This window comes from Dromiciops gliroides, chromosome 5, assembly GCF_019393635.1.
Source record: "Dromiciops gliroides isolate mDroGli1 chromosome 5, mDroGli1.pri, whole genome shotgun sequence".
Taxonomy (NCBI): domain Eukaryota; kingdom Metazoa; phylum Chordata; class Mammalia; order Microbiotheria; family Microbiotheriidae; genus Dromiciops; species Dromiciops gliroides.
In genome coordinates, this window is record NC_057865.1 from 255,318,423 (window position 1) to 255,341,833 (window position 23,411).

At 38.6% G+C, this 23,411-nt stretch overlaps 1 protein-coding gene across 4 annotated transcripts in view; it reads right to left on the reverse strand.

Moving 5' to 3' along the window:
- The window catches only part of LIN7A (lin-7 homolog A, crumbs cell polarity complex component), a 236,708-nt gene that overhangs the window by 193,694 nt on the left and 19,603 nt on the right, over window positions 1-23,411 (reverse strand). Inside the window, exon 1 of one of the 4 annotated variants that reach the window (XM_043967441.1) lies at window positions 20,018-20,146. The exons of the other annotated variants lie outside the window; for them this stretch is intronic. The gene's annotated coding sequence lies outside the window, so the exon portion shown is untranslated. Of the gene's footprint in view, window positions 1-20,017; window positions 20,147-23,411 lie in introns of those variants that run through there. 4 annotated transcript variants of the gene reach the window in all.

Here is a 23,411-nt window from a genome sequence, read left to right on the forward strand (position 1 = left end):
ATTGCAAGCTGTCAAAAAGAAAGAATTCAGGTACTATGGAGCCCCAGTCAGTATAGTACAAGATCTAGTAGCTTCTACACTAAAGGACCAGAGAGCAAGGAATATGATATTCCAGAGGGCAAAGGAATTGGGATTACAACCAAGAATCACATATCCAGCAAAACTGACTATAATCTTTCAGAGGAAAAAGTGGGACTTCAATGAAAAAGAGGACTTTCAGGTATTCATGATGAAAAGACCTGAACTGACTGACAAATTTGACTTTCAAATACAAAACCCTAGAGAACCATAAAAAATTAGAGTTGGGGACATACCTGGGGTTCTGCAGTAGGTGACTGCCTTATGTTTGAGGCTAGGTTTTGGCTGGGATCCCCCTGGGTCCAGGGATGATGCTTTGTCCACTGTGTCACCTAGCTGCCCCATGATGACAAATTTAGGGTTAAATTGAGGGGTGAGGGGAATGCACTGGGGGAGAAGGAAGGGCAGACGTGGCATGGGGTAAAATCCAACATGAAAGAAACAGGAAAGGATGCAGTGGTGGAAGAGATGGGGGAGGAGGAGGGCAGTAAATGAACTCATCAGAATAGGCTCAAAGACCTTAAACTCATCAGAATTGCCTCAAGGAGGGATTAACACACACATACACACACACACACACACACACACACACACACACACACACACACACTGCCAATTGGGTAGAGTAAGCTATTTAATCTGGGCAGTAAATGAGCCTAACATTCATCAGAATTGGCTCAAAGACCTCAGTCTCATCATAATTGGCTCAAGGAGGAAATAACATATACATTCAATTAGGTGGAGTAATCTAACCCTGCAGGAAAATAGGAGGGAAAGGGGATAAAGAGAGAGGGGCAAAAGAAGGGAGGGCAGATTGGGGGAGGGGACAGACAGAAGCAAATCCCTTTTGAAGAGGGATAGGGTGAAAGAAGATAGGTAACAGAGTAAATATCACAGGGAAGGGAATAGGATGGAGGGAAACAGTTAACAATAGTAATCATGAAAAAGAGAGAAGGGGGGAAATTGTACAAAAAAATATTTATAGCATCTCTTTGTGGTGGCTAAGAATTGGGAACCAAGAGAATGTCCATCAATTGAAAAACAACGGAAGAAGCTGTTGTATATGATTGTAGTGGAATGGTATTGTGCTATAGGAAATGACAAACAGGATGATCCCAGAAAAACCTGGAAAGACTCACATGAACTGATGTATAGTGAAATGAGAAGAACTTGGAGGACATTGTGCATAGTGACAGCAGTATTGTTTGATGAGCAATTGTGAATGACTTAACTACTCTCAGCAATACAATGATCCAAGACAATCCCAAGGGACTAATGACTAAGCTTACTATCCACCTCCATAGAAATAACTGATAAAAAGAGCACTTGTGAATTGTACTTGTGATGTCTTGTGGAGGAGGAGGAAAGGAAGGGAGGGAGAAAAATTTGGAACTCTAAATCTTATGAAAATGAATGTTTACATGTAGCTGGAAAAAATAAAATAAATGTTTGTTGCAAAGGAAAAAAAAACCCACAAAAACAAAACAAAAACAAAAACAAAGTTCTGCTGATTCTGTTAACTTCATTATGCATCAGTTTACATAAGTTTTTCCAGGTTTTTCTGAAATCACCCAGCTTATCATTTCCTATAGCACAATAATATTCTAGTATAATCATATACCACAGCTTGTTTAACCATTCCCCAATTGATGGATATCCCTTCAATTTCCAATTCTTAACCACCACAAAAAGAGCTGCTACAAATATTATTGTACAAACATGTCGTTTTTCCTTTTTTTGCAGAGGAGAGAGATGTCTTTGGGATATAGATCTAGCAGTGGTATTGCTAGATCAAAGGGTATGCAAAGTTTGATAGGCCTTTGGGCATAGTTCCAAATTGCTCTGCAGAGTGGTTGGATCAGTTCACAACTCCACCAACAGTGTATTAGTGTCCTATTTTTCCCACATCCCCTCCAAAATCCAACATTTTCCTTTTTTTTTTTTTGTCATATTAGTAAATCTCATAGGTATGAGGTGGTTCCTCAAAGTTGTTTTAATTTGCATTTCTCCAATCAATAGTGATTTAGAGCATTTTTTCATATGGCCATATGTTGCTTTGATTTCTTTGTCTGAAAACTACCTGTTCATATCCTTTGTCATTTGGGGAATGACTTATATTAATGTAAATTTGACTTGGCTCTCTATATATTTGAGAAATGAGGTCTTTATCAGAGATACTTGTCTATCTCTTCTTGGCCTTCTTTTGACATTTCTCTTTTTTTTTATAACTTTTTTTTTTTTTTTTTGGTGAGGCATTTGGGGTTAAGTGACTTGCCCAGGGTTACACAGCTAGTAAGTGTCAAGTGTCTGAGGCTGGATTTAAATTCAGGTCCTCCTGAATCCAGGGCCAGTGCTCTATCCATTACCACCTAGCTGCCCCTTGTCTATCTCTTCTTGATGTTTTTTGTTGGTAACATAGAACAGCTTAAGATTTTCATGATTTTATTTCATATCCTGTTTCTCTAATAAAGTTTATTTAAGTTAATTTTAAATTAGTCTCTAAAATTCTCTAAGTAAAACTGTTATATCATCTATAAAAAGCATTATTTTATTACCTCTTTGCCTTTGCTCTCCCCCCGCCCTGCCTTTTTTCCTTGTCTTGGTGTACTACCTAGCTTTCCTAGAACTCTATCAAATAGTTATAACAATGAACATCCTTGCTTTACTCCTAATCTTATTATGAATGCCTCTAACTTTTTCCCTTACGTAATATAAGCTCTTGGTTTCAGATTTTCTACATTGACTACATCAGAAGTGGTCCATTTGTTCTTATGCTTTTAAATATGGTTTTGTTTTTACATAAAATATGTGTATTTTCTTGTCAAAAGCCTTTTCTGCATCTCTAGATATATTCATGTGATTTCACTTGTTTTATTATTAACATATTGTATTATATTTATAGTTTCCCTATTATTAAACAAATCCTCAGGGAATTTTCTTCTAATTAAGTGCTTTTCCTTGGTACAATGAAGGACTAAAGGTAGCAGCTCTTGGGACAGGTCTGTTCCCCAGATACAATGCTCTTTTGTGAATTTGAATTTCCTGTGCTCCTGGTGTTTTTGTTTGCGGAAAGAAGCATACCACATAGAGATATGAACAGAGAGCTGTTTTTCAAGGATAAGATGACCAAATGTCCTAGTTTGGCCAGACAGTCCCAGTTTTTAGAATACCTGCCCCAGAGGTTATTTAACAAAAGTAGCAAAGTCTGAAGTAATAAAAAAAAAAAGAAAAGAAAAAAAAAACCAGACAGCAGCTGTATCTCAAATCCCAACTTAGAATTGTATGTATGGTAAGTAAGGAGTTCCACAGTTCAGGTATTGCCATTGTTTCAACTACGTTTTACTTCAATCCAATTCTATTTAACAAATATTTAGTCATCACCTACTATTTCCAAGACACTGTGATAGGTTCTTTGGGGATAAAGAAAAATAAGCAGTCTTTGGTCTCAAGGATCACATATTCCATCAGGACCGTACACCTTGTATAAAGATAAGAAAATGGGGAGGATATACAAGTAATTTCAAGACTATGAAAATGCTGTAACTGGGGAAATTGACAAAACTCTCATCTAGGCAACTAGAGATTCTAGGAGGGGAGAATACCTTTATTCTACTAACTGGAGACTACCTTGAAAAGGCATGGATGGAGGCAAGAGATGTGGAGTATACAGCAGACAGCTAGCAGTTCTATTTGACCTAGAGAGCATATGAAGAGGATAAAGTCAAATAAAACCAGATAGGTTGTTGGAAGACATCTCATGGGTAATATGTATGCCAGGGTACAGGATTTATATCATACCATAGAGATAACAGGAAAGCCATTGAAGAATTCTATGTAGGGAATTGACATGGTCATTATTTGAATTTTAGATTTTTTTTTGATAGGGCCTGTCACTAGTACAGAAAACTCCCAAACAACTCAATCAAAAACTGTTTTGAAACTTAGAGGCTAAGAGAGTTAGTTGCCTGGGGAATGCTGAGATTAAGTGACTTGGCCAGGGTCACACAATATTTGAAAGATGGGACTTGAACCCAGGCCTTTCCTGACTTCCTGTTCTCCATCTACCATAACACACAACTTGTCTTTATATGCTTCAAATATTCCAGTTATTAAATAGTATTGGTTTTAATAAACATGCAAACTAATGCTAAAGGGTATCCAATTTTCAGTCCCAGTTCTGTACCAAACAAGTGAAAATCACCCTAGAAAAATGGCCACTAATTTTATATGTTTTTAGCTGTGTTTGTGTACCAGAAAGTACAAAGGGAAAACACATTATTTCCACATACCCTGGTATGAAATGGGAACTTAGACAATTTACAAGTAATTAATGAAACATGACAATCAGTGTGTCCTGCTAATATGACACCATTAATATTTTCCACTTTGATCGACCAACCGTTGCCATGTCCTTTAAATGCAGACTAATTGGAAAACCCAGGGGAGAAATTGTCAGCCAATTAAAATGCTCAATTTAAAAATAATTTCATACCACATCTTATGAAGTCACTCCTTCCCCTATTTACCGTCTAATGATGAATTATGTTGTATGCATAGGATTTGGGAAGACTTTCAAGCGCCATCACCCAAAACAGTTTGACAATGCTTAATTTGTTTTTTTTTAAAGAAATCATGTTTTTGTAGTGCAAGTCTAAAAAAACCCTGACCTTGGATGTGATTGGTTTTGTCTAAGCCCATTGCATCTAAGGGGAAAATGTCCACTGGGAAAGAGAAAGCTGTAGCTGCTATAATATTCTCTGAAATTGAAGTTGCCCATTGCACTTGAGAGCGATTACTTACCCAATAAACAAATCTTAAGGTACACAAAGCTTAAGATGTGGCCTTCATTATTAAACAATGACAGCCTCAGTAATTTTCAATGGTTAGGTAGGGTTATGCTACCAGAAAAAGGAATGTATTACTATCATCTTTTTCAAGAACAATATCTAGCCTTCTTCCTTCTTCCTTTTTCTTTTTTCTTTTCTTTTTTTATTGTTTTTTAAAAATCAGCAGTCTAACCTTTCATTTTCCACAAGCAGTGGGATAGGGAGAAATAAAATTGTCTTGCAGCCTATTCCACAGTGATTTAAGCAGTAGACCGTAAGTAAATTCAATTCAATTCAATTCCATAGATATTTATTAAGCCTCTATTATAAACCAGGTGCTATGCTAAGTCTGGGGGGATATCGAGCTAAAAATTAAATCGTCTCTATGAGGAAATGAGTAATGATCTCAATAAGGATATAACAGTCACCATCCAAATTACACTCCTCTGGACCTGTCTGAGGACAAAGGTCTAAGTCCCCCTCTTTCCCCTCCAGCAAACAAGATCACATGGTTCAAGGACCCCTGAGCTGGTCTCAATAAGGTCCTCTTCTGGGCTGTGTCCATATAAGGGAAGATGGAAGAAATGTCCCTATGTCTCCTCTCCCATTGGCTAAGAACACAAAGAATAGTTATGGAAATTAGGGTTAAGAATACTGTGTTTAGGGGCAGCTAGGTCGCACAGTGGATAAAGCACCGGCCCTGGATTCAGGAGGACCTGAGTTCAACACTTGACACTTACTAGCTGTGTGACCCTGGCAAGTCACTTAACCCTCATTGTCCCGACCAAAAAAAAAAAAAAAAAAGAATACTGCATTCATGGGGCAGCTACGTGGCCCAATGGATAGAGCACCAGGAGTACCTGAGTTCAAATTCAGGCTCAGACACTTGACACTTACTAGCAAATCATTTAACCCCAATTACCTCACCAAAAAAAGAAAGAAAAAAAGAACACATTTTTGTCATTTGCTACATAACTACCTCAGTTCTTATTTCCTGCCACCTCTTTAGAATAGGCTTAGATTTCCAGCAATTATACAGAACCATTAGATAACACAGAAATAATAGGTGGAAAGTATTGAATTTAGTGAGGCTGATGATTTGATTCCTGTGTGTGTGTGTGTGTGTGTATTCATCTCAATTTATGTTGATTCTGAAAAGATACCTAGTACATACTTCCATGGGCACGTGCTGTGTCCTTCAGTATAATTTAAGCTCACTGAGGGTAGGGACTGAGAGGGAAATGACCCCTGCTCAAAAATTCTCTGGAATTCTGCAGCAGCGATGTGTCAGAGGCTCATTTATTCTCATTCTTGTGAGACTGGACACCCCAGTGTGTAGCTGGTGGGTGCAAAGAATGGGGGCTCCCTCACAGGCCCCGTCTTAACCCCTAGTTCCTAATGCAAAAGGACCCTCCCCTTTTTCATCACTGGTCAATTATTCAAGGGTTATAATCTACAGGCAAAAGTTAGCTAACCTGAACACAGTATTTTTTTTTGGTGGGGCAATGAGGGTTAAGTGACTTGCCCAGGGTCACACAGCTAGTAAGTGTCAAGTGTCTGAGGTCAGATTTGAACTCAGGTCCTCCTGAATCCAGGGCTGGTGCTTTATCTACTGCACAACTTAGCTGCTCCCAAAAATGTGTTCTTTAAAAATATCACTACCAGGTTAAGGTTCCTTATGCATTGGTCTGGTCATGTCACTCCTCTGCCCAAAATCCTTTAATAGCTCCCTATTGCTTATGCAGTAAAAGACTCTTACATGGCCTCCATAATCCCAAACTCATCTCATGCTATTCTCTTCCATGTACTCCATGTTCTGGCCAAATGAGCTATTCCACCACCATTTCTTTTTTTCTTTTTTTTCTTCTATCTATCTATCCATCCATCCATCCATTTGTTTGTTCGTTCATCTATTTATTTATTTATTTACTTATTTATTCTTTTGGGGTAATGAGGGTTAAGTGACTTGCCAAGGGTCATGCAGCTAGTAAGTGTCAAGTGTCTGAGGTTGGATTTGAATGAACTCAGGTCCTCCTGAATCTAGGGTCAGTGCTTTATCCACTGTGCTACCTAGCTGTCCCCCCCCCCCACCATTTCTTAGACATGCCTCATGCTTTCCCACTTTTTTGTTTTTAATCACATTGTTTCTTATCCCTTAAGCCCCCTCCTTACCTCTTCAATTGCAACCCATCCTTAAAAGTCCAAATCATAAGAGACCTCCTTTAGTGAGTCTCTTCCTCCTGCCTCTGTATTCTTTTTTTTTTTTAATTTTTTTTTGTTTTTTTTTTTTTAGTGAGGCAATTGGGGTTAAGTGACTTGCCCAGGGTCACACAGCTAGTAAGTATTAAGTGTCTGAGGCCGGATTTGAACTCAGGTCCTCCTGACTCCAGGGCCGGTGCTCTATCTACTGCGCCACCTAGCTGCCCCCTGCCTCTGTATTCTTACACCCTTCTTGTTTACCTCTTTTTCATTTATTAGTTATTTGTGTTTGTGTCATACCTCCTTACTAAGTCATAAACTCCCTGAGCATAGGAATTATTTCTTTCTAAACTGGCTATTTTTTCCTGTCACTCCTAACATGGTACTCTGCACAAAACAGATATTTAATAAGTCTAATTTGAATTGAATTTTGCCTGGCTCAAGTCATCTGCTGATAGTGATCCAATTAACCCCCCCCCCCCACCTCCAGGAATGGGAAAGGGAATTCCATATGGATAGAAAAGAGAGGCATGGATCAATGTAGACTGCATAGACAGGTGAGAATTACTAGGAAGATTGTATTTTTCACAACCACATATACAAATGTATTTAATCCCTCTGTTCACTCACCAAACTTTAGCATGACATCATTTCCCAAGTCTCTTGGGAAATGATTTTAATGAACTCAGTTTTATAGCACCCTTGAGCAGTATGGAGAGAGATATCTTAGGAGCACAATAATGTACTAGACACAATTGTTTTATGGCCATGATACATTTGGGACTATGTATTGTCCACTATCCAAGTCACCAAATCACAGTTTCTTTTTTGTTTAGTTCATCCATGACCTTTCTTTTTAAGGGGTCACCCCAAAACAGATTTCCTGGAACCTTTCTGTTTAGAAATAGAATTTCGTCTTTTAATTTGAAGTTAATTTTTCTTTTCTCCAGGCTCATTCAGGTTTCTTTTGACATCTCAATAAAAGAGAGTTAAACTATTATTGTCCAACATTTTAAGATGCCAGACACAGTGAATGGTTTGCTCCTTGGCCTCAGGGGTTATAATATTTCCCAGTACTAACAGCACATAAATACAAACAACCAGCTCCATGTATTGCTTGGACAGCCAAAAAGTAGAACAGCAGAATTGAGAGTTTTCATTTGTAGCTTTCATTGGGAAATCCCAATTCCCTTTGCCATAGGGCTCAGGAAATTGGTAGTGGGAGACTTTATCAAGTTCTGGGTTTACAAAGACCTTTAAAAAAAAGAAATTCCATGAATTTAACTTTCTATATTCTCAAATTCATCCCATACGTTAAAACGGATGAACGTTTGTATCCAAACTGACACTTTGATATATTATTTTGCTATCATGGTACTTAATAATATGTTTCCTCTCATACATTATCACTGTTATGTCACACTGTCATCCAATTTCCAAGTTACTTTAGGGACAGTGCTGCAGCAAAAGTGTGTGAGAGGTAATCTATGGCTCTGAAAGATGATTACTATGTAAAAGCAAATCTTGGTGCTGGCTGGGATCTTTTTTTATGACATATTTGTGAGTTGTGATTCTGATTACACTATTATACGGTCCAAAAGATCATTTAAACTTCAAAGTTAGAAAAGTAAAGTGATGATTTTCCCCCTCCCTATCATGAGAAGTCTTCTGCACTTGCTTATTCAGACTTTTCTATTGATGTTTCTTTCATGAGGCATTTCCTAAGGATGGGAGCAAAATAATTATTTGGAGGATTTCTACAAGCGAAATGATTTTAATGAATGCGTCGGTGGTTAGTCATTAGTATAGGAGACCATATGAATAAATGAAGAAAAACCACCAACTGCATGGTATGTTATGTTTCTTCTTTTAAAAGTCTGATTCAGGGTATGAGGGGGAGGTTGCTGGTAGAGAAGGTTTTCTAGTTAGAGAATATGCTATTGTACTCTTCTTAAAAAGCTATTTAAAAATATAAATTGTCCAAATGATCAGAAATCACAGATTCGTAGAAAAGTCATCCAGTCCAATCCACCCCTGCTGAAGGCTCCCCTCTATAATATGCCTAACATTTTATTTCAAAGACCTCAAATAGCCATTTTGGGATTTTTTTCTCATTCTTAGGAAGCTTTTCTTCACACTATACCTAAATCTATTCTTTTTCAAGTCTACTGGTGCTCCTCATTTTGCCCTCTGGGGCCAATCTGAATAAATTTAATCTTCCTGCAGTGGTATAACCTTTCAATTATTTAAAAGCAGCTAAGTCTGCCACCCCAGTTAGCAAGTGGTACAGCGGATGACGTGCTGGGCCTGGAATCAGGAAGATGCGAGTTTAAATGCAGCCTGAGACACTAGGTGTATGGCCCTGGGTAAATGGCTGGTCAAGCAATTTGTCTCAGTTTCCTCAAGTATACAATGGGTATAATAATAGCACTACCTCTCAGGGGTGTCATGAAGATCAAATAAGAGAATATTTGTAAAACAAGCAAAAGCACTTTGTCCAGTGCCTGGCAAATAGTAGATACTATACAAGCACTTATCCCCTTCTTTCCCTCCCATTCCCAATGTCCCCCAACTCTTCTTTTCTCTGTGTTAACCATTCTTCATTGTTTAAAGCTTTCTTTTCCTTTCCCTCCACCCCAAGATGATTTTAGATTTGGACCTGAGAAGTCATTTCATCTAACTCCCTCATTGTATAGATAAAGAAATTGAGTCCCAGGAGGTTAAATTATTTGCCCAAGGTCACACAGGTAGTAAATGCCTATGTGCCAAGGTAAGATATGAACCCAGCTGATTTGATATGAATCCTGTCATTATGTGGCTTACTTAGGCCTCATACAAAAATCTATCCAAATCCATTTTCCCCTCCTTGTGTTCTCACTATTTTATGACATATTGCTAATCATAAGGTTCCATCATTATCCTCCATAAGCTTTTTGTAAAGAAGTTCATATTCTAAAGGAATATTGTTCTCAGTTGCCATTTTTCTTTCCTGAGCAAGGAGAACATTGTTTTTTACTTCAGGTAGTTTCTAGGTTTTTTTGGCCTCTTCATTGTGCCAATTGATTTATATTGCCCCAAATTTGGTAAGAAATGGTGATCAGGGGCAGCTAGGTGGTGCAGTGGATAGAGCACCGGCCCTGGAGTCAGGAGTACCTGAGTTCAAATCCAGCCTCAGACACTTAACACTTACTAGCTGTGTGACCCTGGGCAAGTCACTTAACCCCAATTGCCTCACCAAAAAAAAAAAAAAAAAAGAAATAGTGATCAACCATATCAATATCTGTTACTTTATCTATTTCCAATTTTCAGCATTAAGAGCTTTTAAAAATAGTTCATATCGGAGTTGTGTTAACTACTACATAACTACATCTTTTTTCCCCTTATTTTTCCTATTCTAATTGTACGCTTTTTGTACTAAAAATTTGGTGGTCTAAGTGTTCATATAAATAGTTGATTCAGGAATGACTCAGACATCAGTAATACATATTTTTAGTCTCTAGGAACATAATCAATCTCATTTTTGTAATGTTATTCAGTACTCACCACATCTACAGCCTTTCAAATCACCTCTTGCAGTATTCCTTGTATATGTGTGAGTTTTCTATGTAGCATACCAGCATTTGGTATTATTATTATTTTTCCATGTTTCCGAACTATCCCCTGTAACTACCTTTGCAACAGTTCCAAATAATTACACAAGTGTTATTTTACTTAGGAGGATCAAATTCCACATTCTTTGTATTATGTTTCTCTATCCTCTGTATCTGATATTGTGGCAATTATCTTCATGGCAGGCTTTTGGCTTTTGCTCATTCTGAGCACTGAATGTCGAGATGACCAAGTAGCTCAAGAAATGACCTCTTTTGTCATCTTTAGGTACTTAAAAAAAACAACTCTTCCAACTCCTTTGTTTTCCTCTCCAAGGAGAACACTAAGGTATCCTGTCTTTCCATTTAGTGGAAGTTTCTTTATATCTCTAGTTTTGTTTATAGTGATAGTGTCAGGATTGATATTATTTCACTTCTCCCTAATAGTGAAAACTGTGATATCTAACTGGACAGAGCACTCTCATGTAGGGTACTGACAGCTAATGGTTATGGACCATCTGTAAACCTGGTGATTCTCATTGACCTCTGCTCTCTTTTCCCATCTCTCTGTCACTTTCATTGCAGAAGAAGAAGATAGAGACAAAGGACTGAGTGCCAATTTGTTCTGTTCTTTGTTTCACAGATTGCCAGGGGCAAGGAATTACTCACCTAGAGGCCAGGCTAACTGGGATGACTCTCTCTCTACCTAGCTTGGTAGGAAAAGCATAAACAACTTATTTCTGTGATGATATTCAAAGTATTTTCAACACAGCTGAACCTTAAAATAAATTTCTATAGTGCTGCCATAGTCTTTAAAAACCAAGGTTCACCTCAATGCCATCATAGGGCAGCTGAGTAGAGGGTTTTTTTTTGTTTTTTGGGGGGTTTTTTTGTGGAGGGACTCCTGTGTATTCTGAAACTGGTTATGAAACCAAGAGCACAAGTAACTAATGGGGACATCGGTTTTCATGTAATTTTCTTCTCAGAGAATAAAATTTTTATTAAAATACTGAACTCATAGGGACATAGAATTTTTTAAATTGCACAAAAATTCTATTTTCATTCATTTTAGCTGGACAGACACTTATAATGCAGAAAAACTGGTGTTTTGTAGTCAATTTACAAAAAAATAATACTTAGGGTCATAGACTTAGAGATGGAGATAGAATTTAGATGAATTAGAAATCATCTCATCTAACCCTCTTGTTTTTTCTGATGAAGAAACTGAGGCTCAAAGATATTCACTGAATTGGGTAAGGCCACACCATACTATGGGAGATAGGGGAGGGGAGATAGAAACCCAGGTTTTCTAACTCCAAATCCAGCACTGTGTCTCATGATCACTAATGTCTTTTTTGTTCTACTTTTTGTTTATTGGTTTGTTTTGGTTTGGGTTTTTTGGGTGGGCCAATGGGGGTTAAGTGACTTGCCCAGGGTCACACAGCTAAAGTGTCAAGTGTCTGAGGCTGGCTTTGAACTCAGGTCCTTCTGAATCCAGGGCCAGTACTTTATCCACTGCGCCACCTAGCTGCCCCCTTTTGTGCTACTTTTAAGAGGGAGCATAGTGTTATGGAAAGAACTTGAGACTGAAAAGCAAGGACCTTGGGTTCCAGTCTTATCAACACTTCTAACTAAATGTGTGACCTTGCCCACCTCATTTGATACCTTGGCTTAAGAAGGGCAAGTCCCCCCTGCCTCCAGGTCCATCTCCAGTCATCCTGATGAAAATCTTGCTACTGGGCCCAGATGGCACCGGAGAAGTGAGTGAGCCTGGTGACGTTGCACAACGCTCTCTCTATTAAATCCAATTGACTGTTAAGTCATGATATCACCTTCCCGAAAGAAGGACAAACGATAATAATAATAATAACAACAACCTGAGTCTCTTTATTTACAAAACAATGATGTGGGACTAGATCATCCCTGAGGTCTCTTCTCACTGTTAAAATCCTATGGCCTCATAATAATAATAATTAGTGTTACATTAGGCTTCCTTGGAATCATAGGGATGTAATGAGGAAAGAAGAAAGGAGTCTGAGATCCAGAGCATACAACAGTTCTAGCCCTGAAGGGATAAGCACAAAAGACTGATGGCGGATACTTTCCAGCTTTGATTGAAGGAAAAAGGGCTTAAAATCAGACATCATTAGGTCCTGGTGGTTAGGGGAAGGGAGGAGGGGTGGTGAAGGCCTTCCTTAACTGAAGGTGGGAAAAAAGAGAGAAAGACTCAAATGATGCAATATTTTGGCTTGCACCAGCAAATTTGCCTTCAAATCAAAGCTCTTTGTGAAAGTATCTTGACCTTACCTTTTACCCTCCTCCCAGATTCCATGACTTCCTTCAACACTGAGCTCCAAGTTCACCTTTTATTGGAGGATTTTGCCAGTCCCCTTAACTGCTAGAGGCTGCCAGATTGTCTTCCGTATATTCTGTATGATCTTGTATGTACCTAGCTATTTGTACGTTGGCTCCTCCATTAAAAGTGAGCTCCTTGATGTGTGTTTTCACCTTTCTCTGTATTTATACTACTTACCACTGTGTCTGGGCACACAGTAAGCATTTAATAATTGTTTTTTGACTGACTGACTGACTGACTGACTGACTGACTGCTTAGGACCTCTTCTAATAGTTGCCTAGGTTCTCAAAGACTTGAATCTCATAGATGTTAAGACCCTGCAATTTATAAAATACTGAACAAAAAGCCCTAAATGACTACTTGTTTGCTGTACCTATACCATGCTTTAGAGGATGGAGATTGGCATAGGAAAGAGCTAAATCAGATATTCAGCCCAGAACAACCTTCAGCATCTTGACTATTTTGCCATTCAGTCCCTTATAAGTTCATGACTATCTGGGCAGAATAATGAACCTCTGATCTCTGGAAACGTTTCTCATGGTCTAGTCAAGTCTAGAAGAACAAGACCCTAAGTCCATCAGAATGGATCCAAAGTCATCCATGTATAAGTCAAACTCATTTTCCTTTTCTGTTTCGTCCTGTGTCCTCTCAACTGACCAGAATGAACAAAGATCCGAAGTAGTAACTTTTCCAGCTTCCCCACCAATCACTGCTTTAGAAACCCTAGACAAGAAAAATGATGTCAGAGATGGGTCATTTCTCACCAAAAGGAGAAGTTGGGAAGCCATCTCTGGAGAAGCTGTCTCCACCCATCTCCTCCTGACACATACACTTTCTCTGTCCCTGTCTCTGTCTCATATTGATCTGACATAGATAGTATCTCTTTCATCAACTCTGTTAAGGTTGCTAGGTTTGAATCTTAGCTCATACCCTTACTTTGGCCAAGCCACAAACTCTGTGCCTCAGTTTCCTCGAATGAAAGGAGGTAGACTGAAACTCAAGGTTCCTTCCAGCTCTAAAAAGATGATCCTATGATATTAAGGTTCTAGGTTCCCTCTTTCCCCCCCGCCCCCCAACCTATGATATAAGCTGATCTGCCATAAACATTACTCATTTGGAGAATGAGTGCTGCCAATGTAAAAATTAAAATGTGTAACATTTCTTTTCATTTTAAGGGATAAAAACCACATGAACTCAGAAACATAACACCCATTCTAAAGGTATACAACTTGATAAGATGAGCCATTGAAACATGACATTGCCAACTGTTGCAACATAATTTATATAGATTTTTCATTTGCTTCAATGTTTTAAATGACTTCCCTTGGAAGCAAGCAATGGATTCCCCACCTGAGGACTGGAGAATTATAGCAAGGCAGTCACAAACTTACCGTGCCTGCCCCAAAGACTGTCATCCTGTCATTATGCATTTTTCCATACTAAAATAATTACTATCATGTAGAAATCCAAGGAATTTTTTTTTGCACTAAAAAAGAGAGGTTCATATTTGAGAAAGTTGGGAGACACTTGAATAAAGAAAGAGCAGCTAGTTGATGCAATGGCTAGCGTTGCAAGTCTGGAGTCAGGACTACTCATCTTCCTGAGCTCAAATTTGGCCTCAGACAATTACTAGTTATGTGACCCTGGACAAGTCACTTAACCACATTTGTCTTAGTTTACTCATCTGCAAAACAAGCTGGAGAAGGAAATGGCAAACCACTCCAGTAACTTTGACAAGAAAACCCCAGATGGGGTCATGATAAGTCAAACACAACTGAAATGACTAAAGAACAACAAAAAATAAAGAATGTTGTTATCTGAGGCTGCATTAATTGAGCTCATGCAATACTCATCTGTAAATCAAAAAATGATCAACTGGGCAGCTAGGTGGTACAGTGGATAAAGCACTGGCCCTGGATTCAGGAGGATATGTGTTCAAATTTGGCCTCAGACACTTGACACTTACTAGCTGTGTGACCCTGGGTAAGTCGCTTAACCCCCATTGCCCCGCCAAAAATAAAAAAATCAACTGTAGTGAGTCTTACTCAGACAAGAGTTAGTTATGGAATGAGGGAATGTCAGTGTTTGCAGTGAGGCAAATTTTATCACCCGCATTTTACAGATGATTAAACTGAGGCTCAGAAAGATTAAGTGTCTTGCCAAATTCACACAGTAAATATAGGAGCAGAACCAGCAACTGAACCTAGGTCTTCTTAGTCCTTAGTCTACTGCTCCTTCTACTATATTACTGTTCTTCTTTGAGAAGATTAGATCAAAATAATGAATTTGCCAGCAGGATGCTGGCTGGCCTTGAGATGCTAGGCAAAGAAAGCCATTGTAGGACCTTACTCAGGAGTGACATTATGCAAGGGATGCTTTAGGAAGATTAATCTAGTATGGTTTTGCAAGATGAATTAGAGGCAGAGAGACTGGAGACAGGCTGATCATTTAGGAGGATATTACAGTGAGGCAAGGAGACAACAGAAATGGAATGGAAGCATTTATTTTAGGGGAACATCCACAGAAATGCATTTTGATGATAATTAATCCATAGCATATATGAATAAAGCCTTTGATGTTTTAATTTTCCATCAAATTCATTCCCAAATTTATGTCTTTCTCCTTGTACCCATTGAGCCATACTTTATAAGAAAGAATGAAAAAGAAAGTGAAAGGGGAAGAAGCACCCCCAAAACAGACCAATGTCTAAGAGAATAAATAAGCAGTCAGTGTGTGTCACAGCCAGAGTCCTTCATCTTGGGAGAGAGGGAGAGGGAGAGGAAAAGGTAGGGGTTAGGGTGAGAAAGAGACACACAGAGAGAGGGAAGTGATGGAAAGACAGAGAAGAGAGAAGGAGGGAGGAGAAGGAGGAGGGAGGGAAGGAGGGAGAGAGAGAGAGAGAGAGAGAGAGAGAGAGAGAGAGAGAGAGAGAGAGAGAGAGAGAGAGAGCGCTAGAGAGCATTTTCTCAGCTCTGCTTCACTTTATAATTATACAACTTCAGTTTCAGGGATGAGGTGTGTTTTTGGGTCCTTCCCATTAACTTTGTTACAATGTAGGATAGGCACAATTAAAAAAAATCTTCCATCAATGAATACCTTATGTCTGAGATTTAGGTTCTCAAGACTTCTTGGATTAGGAAAGGAGAATTCTGAAGTCCTGCACTTCCTAAATGAAGCTCCTTATTCAGATTTCCTATTTTATTTTTTGAGATACTTTAGCATTTTCTTGTGTTTTTGTTTTTTTTGTTGTTGTTTTTGTTTTGTTTGTATTTTGCAGGGCAATGTAGGCCAAGTGACTTGCCCAGGGTCACACAACTAGTGTCAAGTGTCTGAGGTCGAATTTGAATTCACAGCCAGTGCTTTATCCACTGCACCACCTAGCTGCTCCCCCTTGTTGTTTTCAAACATTTCTTCATGCCAGGCATCCTCTTCCTCAAAAGGCATCATATAGCTTTAATTTAAATTTAAAGTTAATCCAAATTAGTTTTGTTTCAAGAATTGTTCAAAATTTCTGCATCAGATCCCTTGAATTAGGAATAGCCTTATGACACTCCTAAGCATTGCTGGGAAACACTGCATCTCATCCTTTCAATATACAAAATCTGGAGCCAACCAAATGCCCCAAATGATAGACTTATGAAGAAAGTAAGCAAATTCTCTGATAGTTCCTTTTGCTCTTCTTTAAAGCAGTCGATATCCTGCTTCAAACCATCTGACTCCCGAGTCTTCGGACTTGGACTGACACTGGGGTTTCTGCAAGATTTTTCACTTTATTTCATGTTCTATACAATCAAAGAGTCCTTGAGAGTGAGAGAGCAAGGGCATTCTGTTTAAGTGCTCTCATTTTCCAAATGAGGTGAACAGTCTTGTGAAAGGGGCCTGTTCAAGAAGACTATACAGGGGATTAGTGAAGGAACCCAGACCCTAAACCATGTCCCCAAAATGGTAGTCTTTTTTTTTAAACTTAGTATTTTATTTAATAGGTTCCAGCAACTCCTTTTGAGAAAATAGACTCTATAGATTCATACTGGCAACTACTCTGCAGCACATAGGCTTAGAGAAGCTGCCTGGAACAACTAGCCAGGTACATAATGAACTAACAAAGAATGTATGACCAGTTATAGCTGGGTGCTAACAGTAATGGCCAACCTGAGCATACTGGGTTTAGGATAACTTCGTTGGAACTTCTAATGGTAATTCCATCACTGCCAAAAACATGTGCATTATTAATTGTTCTAAGGGAAACAAAAAAACATGTATAAGAGCCAAGAATGTAGGAATGCTGGAAGGTATATTGAACTATGAGTCAGGAAAGACACCAAATTCAAATCTCACTTCACACACTTATTTGCTGTGTAACCCCAGGCCAGTCACTTGACTTCTGTTGGCCTCAGTTTCCTTAACTGTAAAATGGGAATAAATATAGCACCTACCTCACATGCTTGTTTTGAGGATCAAATGAGATATTATTTTGGGGAAAAAGTGCTTAGCACAGTTCCTAGCACATAATAGGTTCTATAAATGCTTATTCCCTTTTCCCTACCCTTCCCTACAAGTTATTTGGTCATGGAGGTGTTGGGGATGGGGGGTAAGGAATAAAAAGATTTCCCAGTGTTTTACTGCATAGGTGGCTACTTACCCTGTTTACACATAAAGTATGTGTCCTTATATTTCAATTGCTAGATATATAGGAGAAATCTTGTGGTCCTTTTATATACTATGTGGAAACTGTAAATTTGTCAATTATCAAGCATTTATTCTTTTTCTAACCCTCACCACCCTCTATTCTGAAAAAAAAATAAAACAAAAGTCTTCTTGGCAGATATGTATAGTCAAGCAAAACAAATGCCCACATTGCTGTTGTAAAATGTCAAATTCAGCATATTAGTCCATTTCCTCTCTGTCATAAGGTGGGGAAGTATCCTTCATTAAAAGCCCTCTAGAATCATGGTTGATCATTGCATTGGTCAAAATTCTTAAGTCTTTAAGAATGGTTCATTTTTACAATATTAATGTTATAGTATAAATTGTTCTTGGTTCTGCTCACCTCAATCTATATCGGTTCATACAAGTCTTCTTAGGTTTCTCTGAAACAATCTGCTTAGGATCATCTTGATTAAAATCTAGACAATAATAGCCATGGCAGAAATAACAGGTTGATTTAAGAGAGGCAACTTTTTTTAGTAGATAAGGAGGGGTGGGAAGGCAGAATGGGGTAAAGACTTGGATAATTGAGGAGAATAACTAAGTATAAGTTCTTCCTCTAATATTAGCTGCATGATCCTGGGAAAGTCAGTTAAACTCTCTGGATCTCAAAAAATTCTCTGAGACTTTTTTTTTTTTTTTTTTTTTGGTGAGGCAATTGGGGTTAAGTGACTTGTCCAGGGTCACACAGCTAGTAAGTGTCAAGTGTCTGAGGCTGGATTTGAACTCAGGTCCTCCTGAATCCAGAGCCGGGACTCTAGCCACTGTGCCACCTAGCTGCCCCCTAAGACTTCTAAGTAATAAAAGGGTTTGTCTCTTCATTGGTGAAGGAAGTCCCCAAATCAATGAAATCAGAGGTCATTGATATACATTTAATGGATCTATTGATCATGTTACTTTGGAGCTGTACTGTGGTATATCGGGAAAAGTGCTAGGCAGTCGGAACAGACGTGGGTTCCATCCTGCCTTTAAAGCTACTGCATAACCCAGAACAAGCCACTTGAAATCCCTGCACCTCAGTTTCCTCATCTGTCAAATGAAAATTATAAGTACCTCAGAAGGTTGTAAGGAACACTTAAAATAATACATCAAAAGTCTTCTATAAATGTCAGCTATACTACTATGGTAAAATTATATACTCTTATGAACAGATTACTAGTGCTACTAATAAGCACATATTGCTATTACATAAAATGTGATTAATTTTGAAATAAAATGACCACCTTCATTCAGTACAAGATTTGGGAGTCTAAGGGGGCCTGTTTTCCCATCCTTCCTCTGACACATGCTATTTCCCTAGGTAAATGAGTTTGTTTCCTCGTCTGCAAAATGAAGGTAATACCTCACAGATTTGTCATAAGGACTGAATGAGATAATATATTGTGCCACACAAACGTCCGCTATTATCATTATTTTTATATGAATTATAACTTAAGGTGAGGTGAAAAAAGACACTTTAATTTAAATATGTTCTGTAGTGGCTTGAGAAGGTCACTTGGATTTAATTATAATTTAAGGTGCGTGAAAAGCCACTTTAATTATAAAAAGAAAAAAATTGCAATGACTGTATTTTCCCATTACATGACAAAACCTCAAATTCTACATGATCTGTGGGAGCAAGTCCTTAAAATGACATTTGTACCTTGGTTGGTTTATGAGTCATTAAGAGCCTAATTGGCTCATAATAAACAGCCAAATGCAATGAACTTGGAATGGCTTGTTCAACCAGGTCCTGAATTTATAGTAAATAGCTCATTTCAGTTCTATTTTAGGAGCAATCGAATAAAATGAACTTAACTTTGGGTTATGTTTTGGACAGCACACACTGGCTTTACTGAAGTGCTTAAACCTGTGTGCCATTCATGGGGTTTTCGGGCAAGGTAAATGATGAACATAGGCAGCCCAAGATGATGAAAAAGGATGCTGAATTTGGAGTTGTGGGGCCTTGCTCCACAGTGAAGCCAACTTGTGGTTCCGATCCCAGCCTCACCACTCGATGCCCTAATGACCTTGAGGAAAAATACTTAATTTCTCTGAGCCTCAGTTTCCCCCAAATGAGAAGAGGTGGGTCTAGATGACCTCTAAAGTTTCCTTTTCAGTTGTAAATATATGATTCTATAATCTGTATCAGGCAAGGCTGATGAAGAGGCCTCGGAAGCTGTCTCACAATACGAATTCTCTTGCCATCCCAGCCTTCATGGCTTTGTCTAGTCTTTCAGTCTACTTAATGCAGTATTTTATTCACATCTTATTAATGTTTTAAGTACCTTCACTCTCCTGCTCAATCAGCCCAGGGTATGCTCTGACAGATAAGGAAGTGGTTAGTATGCATCTCTTTGGAATCCCTCCTCTCCAGGGTCTGAGTGTTAACACACATCGATGCACACATGTAGGGAAAGGATGAGTTTGGTGTTTGAGAGCAGACAAAAAAGCCTTTCTTCCACATTTCTTTATCTGACATTTCAATCCTCCAATGCCAATTCACATGCTGCAGAAGTTTGAAAGCAGTGCCTGGGAAAAAAAGGCCATTGTTTACCTGGGAGTCATTGTTTTCTTGAAAGTCATTATATTTCCTAGGAAGGCAGGAACAAAGAGAGGGCCGGAGTGGACCAATATCCATTCCCTTCTAGGAAGGATTTGAGATGAATGAGATTGGAAATAAATGTGATTGTCCTTACAGTAACATTCAAGATGATTTCTACCCAAACCTTATAAAAATGGAGCCTTAAAAAAATCTGTTGGCCATCATAATCACTCATCACTAAGTATTTTTGAAATCTGATCTAACCCAGTTCCATAAGCAATCAGCAAATGCCTTCTATATGTGGTTGGTGCTGAAGTACAAAGATAAAATGGGGGCGGGGGAAGTCCTGCCCTCAAGGAGGTTACATTTCACCAGGGAAAACAATATATAAACAGATAACCATTTAGTACAGTGAAATGAACAATGGTTCTGGCATCAAAAGACCTGGGTTGAAATCTTGCCTCTGAAGCTTACTTATCTCTGTGACCTAGGGCAAGTCAATGAACCTACCCAGGACTCGATTTCTTCTACCCACGGTTTGGTTGGAACTACAGTGGGCTGTTAGGTGGCACAGTAGATAGAGCGAAGGACCTGGAGTCAGGAGGACCTGAGTTCAAATCTAGCCTCAGACATTTGCTAGCTGTGTGACCCTTGTCAAATCACTTAACCCTGTTTACCTCAGTTTTCTTGTCTCTAAAATGAGCTGGAGAAGGAAATGGCAAATCACTTCAGTATCTTTGCCAAAAAAACACCCAATGGGTCATGGAGAATCAGACATGACTGAAATGACTCAATACACTATAGGCACAGCCTCAGACACTTGACACTTAACTAGCTGTGTGACCCTGGGCAAGTCACTTAACCCTCATTGCCCTGCAAAAAAAAAAAAAAAAGAAGAATACACTATAGGCAAAACAAACTCTATCTTCCGAGATGGGGAAAAAGAGATGGAAAAAAATCTTCAGCACACAATTTTGAAAAATTATTTTGTGTTCACAGACTCATAGTATTTAAGAGTCAAAATCCACCTTAGAAATATTCCTATTGACTATTTTTACAGGCCTTTAAGGAAGCAGTTATGGAAAGAGGCAGAGCTCTAGAGTCAAAGGGCCTGGATTGACATCCTTCTAATGTTGGTTACCTGTTTGTCCTTAGCCAAGTCATTAACCTCCAGAGATCTCATCTCCCTCATCATCTGTTAACAAAGGCAAAAGATTCGCTAGGCTGAATCTAGCCCCACAGATCTATGACCTTAGGGTCCACAAAGCATTTTCCTCACAACATTCCTATAACATAGTAAATTGAAAATATTATCATCACCCCCCCAATTTACAGCTGTCAAAGAGGTTAAGTGACTTATCCAGGATCGCACAGTGAATATGGGAACTGGTATTTGAACACAGCCCTTTTCCTGAGTGCTGGTCCTCCAGTCTTCCTACTAAACCATGTTACCACTCTCTACACTATCCCCTTGCCCAGTGCAAGAGCCCTTTCTAGGACTTCACTATAGTTACTTGTATTTTTAATAATAGTTACTTGTAAATGTATTTCAGAATAATTACTTGTATTCTTTTTAAATCATCTCAGCTTTTATGATTGTTTTAAAAAGCCTGTTGCTAGGGGGCAGTTAGATGACACAGTGGATAGATCACTGGCCCTGGAGTCAGGAGGACCTGAGTTCAAAGCTGACCTCAGACACTTAACACTTACTAGCTGTGTGACCCTGGGCAAGTCACTTAACCCCAATTGCCTCACCAAAAAAAAAAAAAAAAAGCCTGTTGCTTTGAGGGGCCAAATTTTTTTTAATACTTGGCTTCAAACAAAGACATTGTCTAGTATTTACTGACTAGAAATAAAACTTGAGTAGTATACATATGGGGGGAAGATACTTGTTTTTAATTGCAATTAAAATGTCGCACATAAGAAACCACAAGCCATTGGGTAAGCAGAACACTACACAGGTGCACAATTCACAGACTAGGAAACCAGTAGGAAAGTGACCAGCTGGGGTGAGCTGGCTGACTTGCTTTTCCTAGGATCCGACCTTCTGCTCCATATTTCTTTCCCAAACTCTGTATTTTGACCTTGAAAGAAACAGCAACATTTTTTTTTTTTGGTACATTTACTCCCAAGAAGTCTGAATGGGCTTAATAGTGCAAAAGATATTAATGTGAAAAGAAAATATCATATTCCATTTAATTGATTCTCACTTCAGTGTTTGGGTTTCGTTTAGGTTCATTTTCTTGTCACAATGCTTGCCCACCTTTTCCATGCAGAGGCTTTTGTAAATTTCCTAAGCGTTTTATGGATCCCTATGCTTGAAGGAGCCAGAATGCCAACTCTAAAAGTTTTTTGTTTTACATTAACTGGGATTTCGTTGATATACGGTGCTCCCAGTGAGGAAACAATCCTCAAAGATAAACTATTTGACAAGCATTTATTCAACTCCTACTATATACCAGGGACTGAGAATACAAAGAACAATGACAAAAACAAAACCCTGCTCTCAGTAAGCTTGAAAGAGAGAGATAACTTTGTGTATACATACATATGTGTGTGTATATATGGAGTGGGGGGAGAGAAAGAGTTATATATATGGATGGGTTAGGGACGTGGACCCAGTACCCCCACCCCCTGCCATCAGGAAAAGCCTAGTGAACTTTTTTGGCCTTCCCTTTGTACCAGAGAAGAAATTGTTTATATTTATGGTATTAAATGATAAAAATGTGTTGATGTTATACAATACTACGCATTTTAAGCATTTCTGAATTTTGAAAGTTTTCCAGTGTCATCCCTGTCTTCTGCAAAACTCCCCCCAAAATTCCTATTTAAATTTCTTAAGCCAACCAGAAATATATTGAAACCATAATGAAGTGGAAGAGATAACTGTACATTTGTAGATATGTATATCTATGTATATCTATGATCTATCTAGCTACCTAGCTATCATCTATAGAAAGAGAGAATAAAGAGAATAAATATAAATAAATCCAAAATATTCAACTATAAGCTAACTAGGGAAAGAGGGTACTAGCAATTAAGAGGAGCAAATAGAAGGGAAGGGTCTGAGCTAAGTCATGAAGCAAAGGGGGGATCCTGTAAGGTGAAGGTGAGAAGGGAATGAAGGAATGCATTCC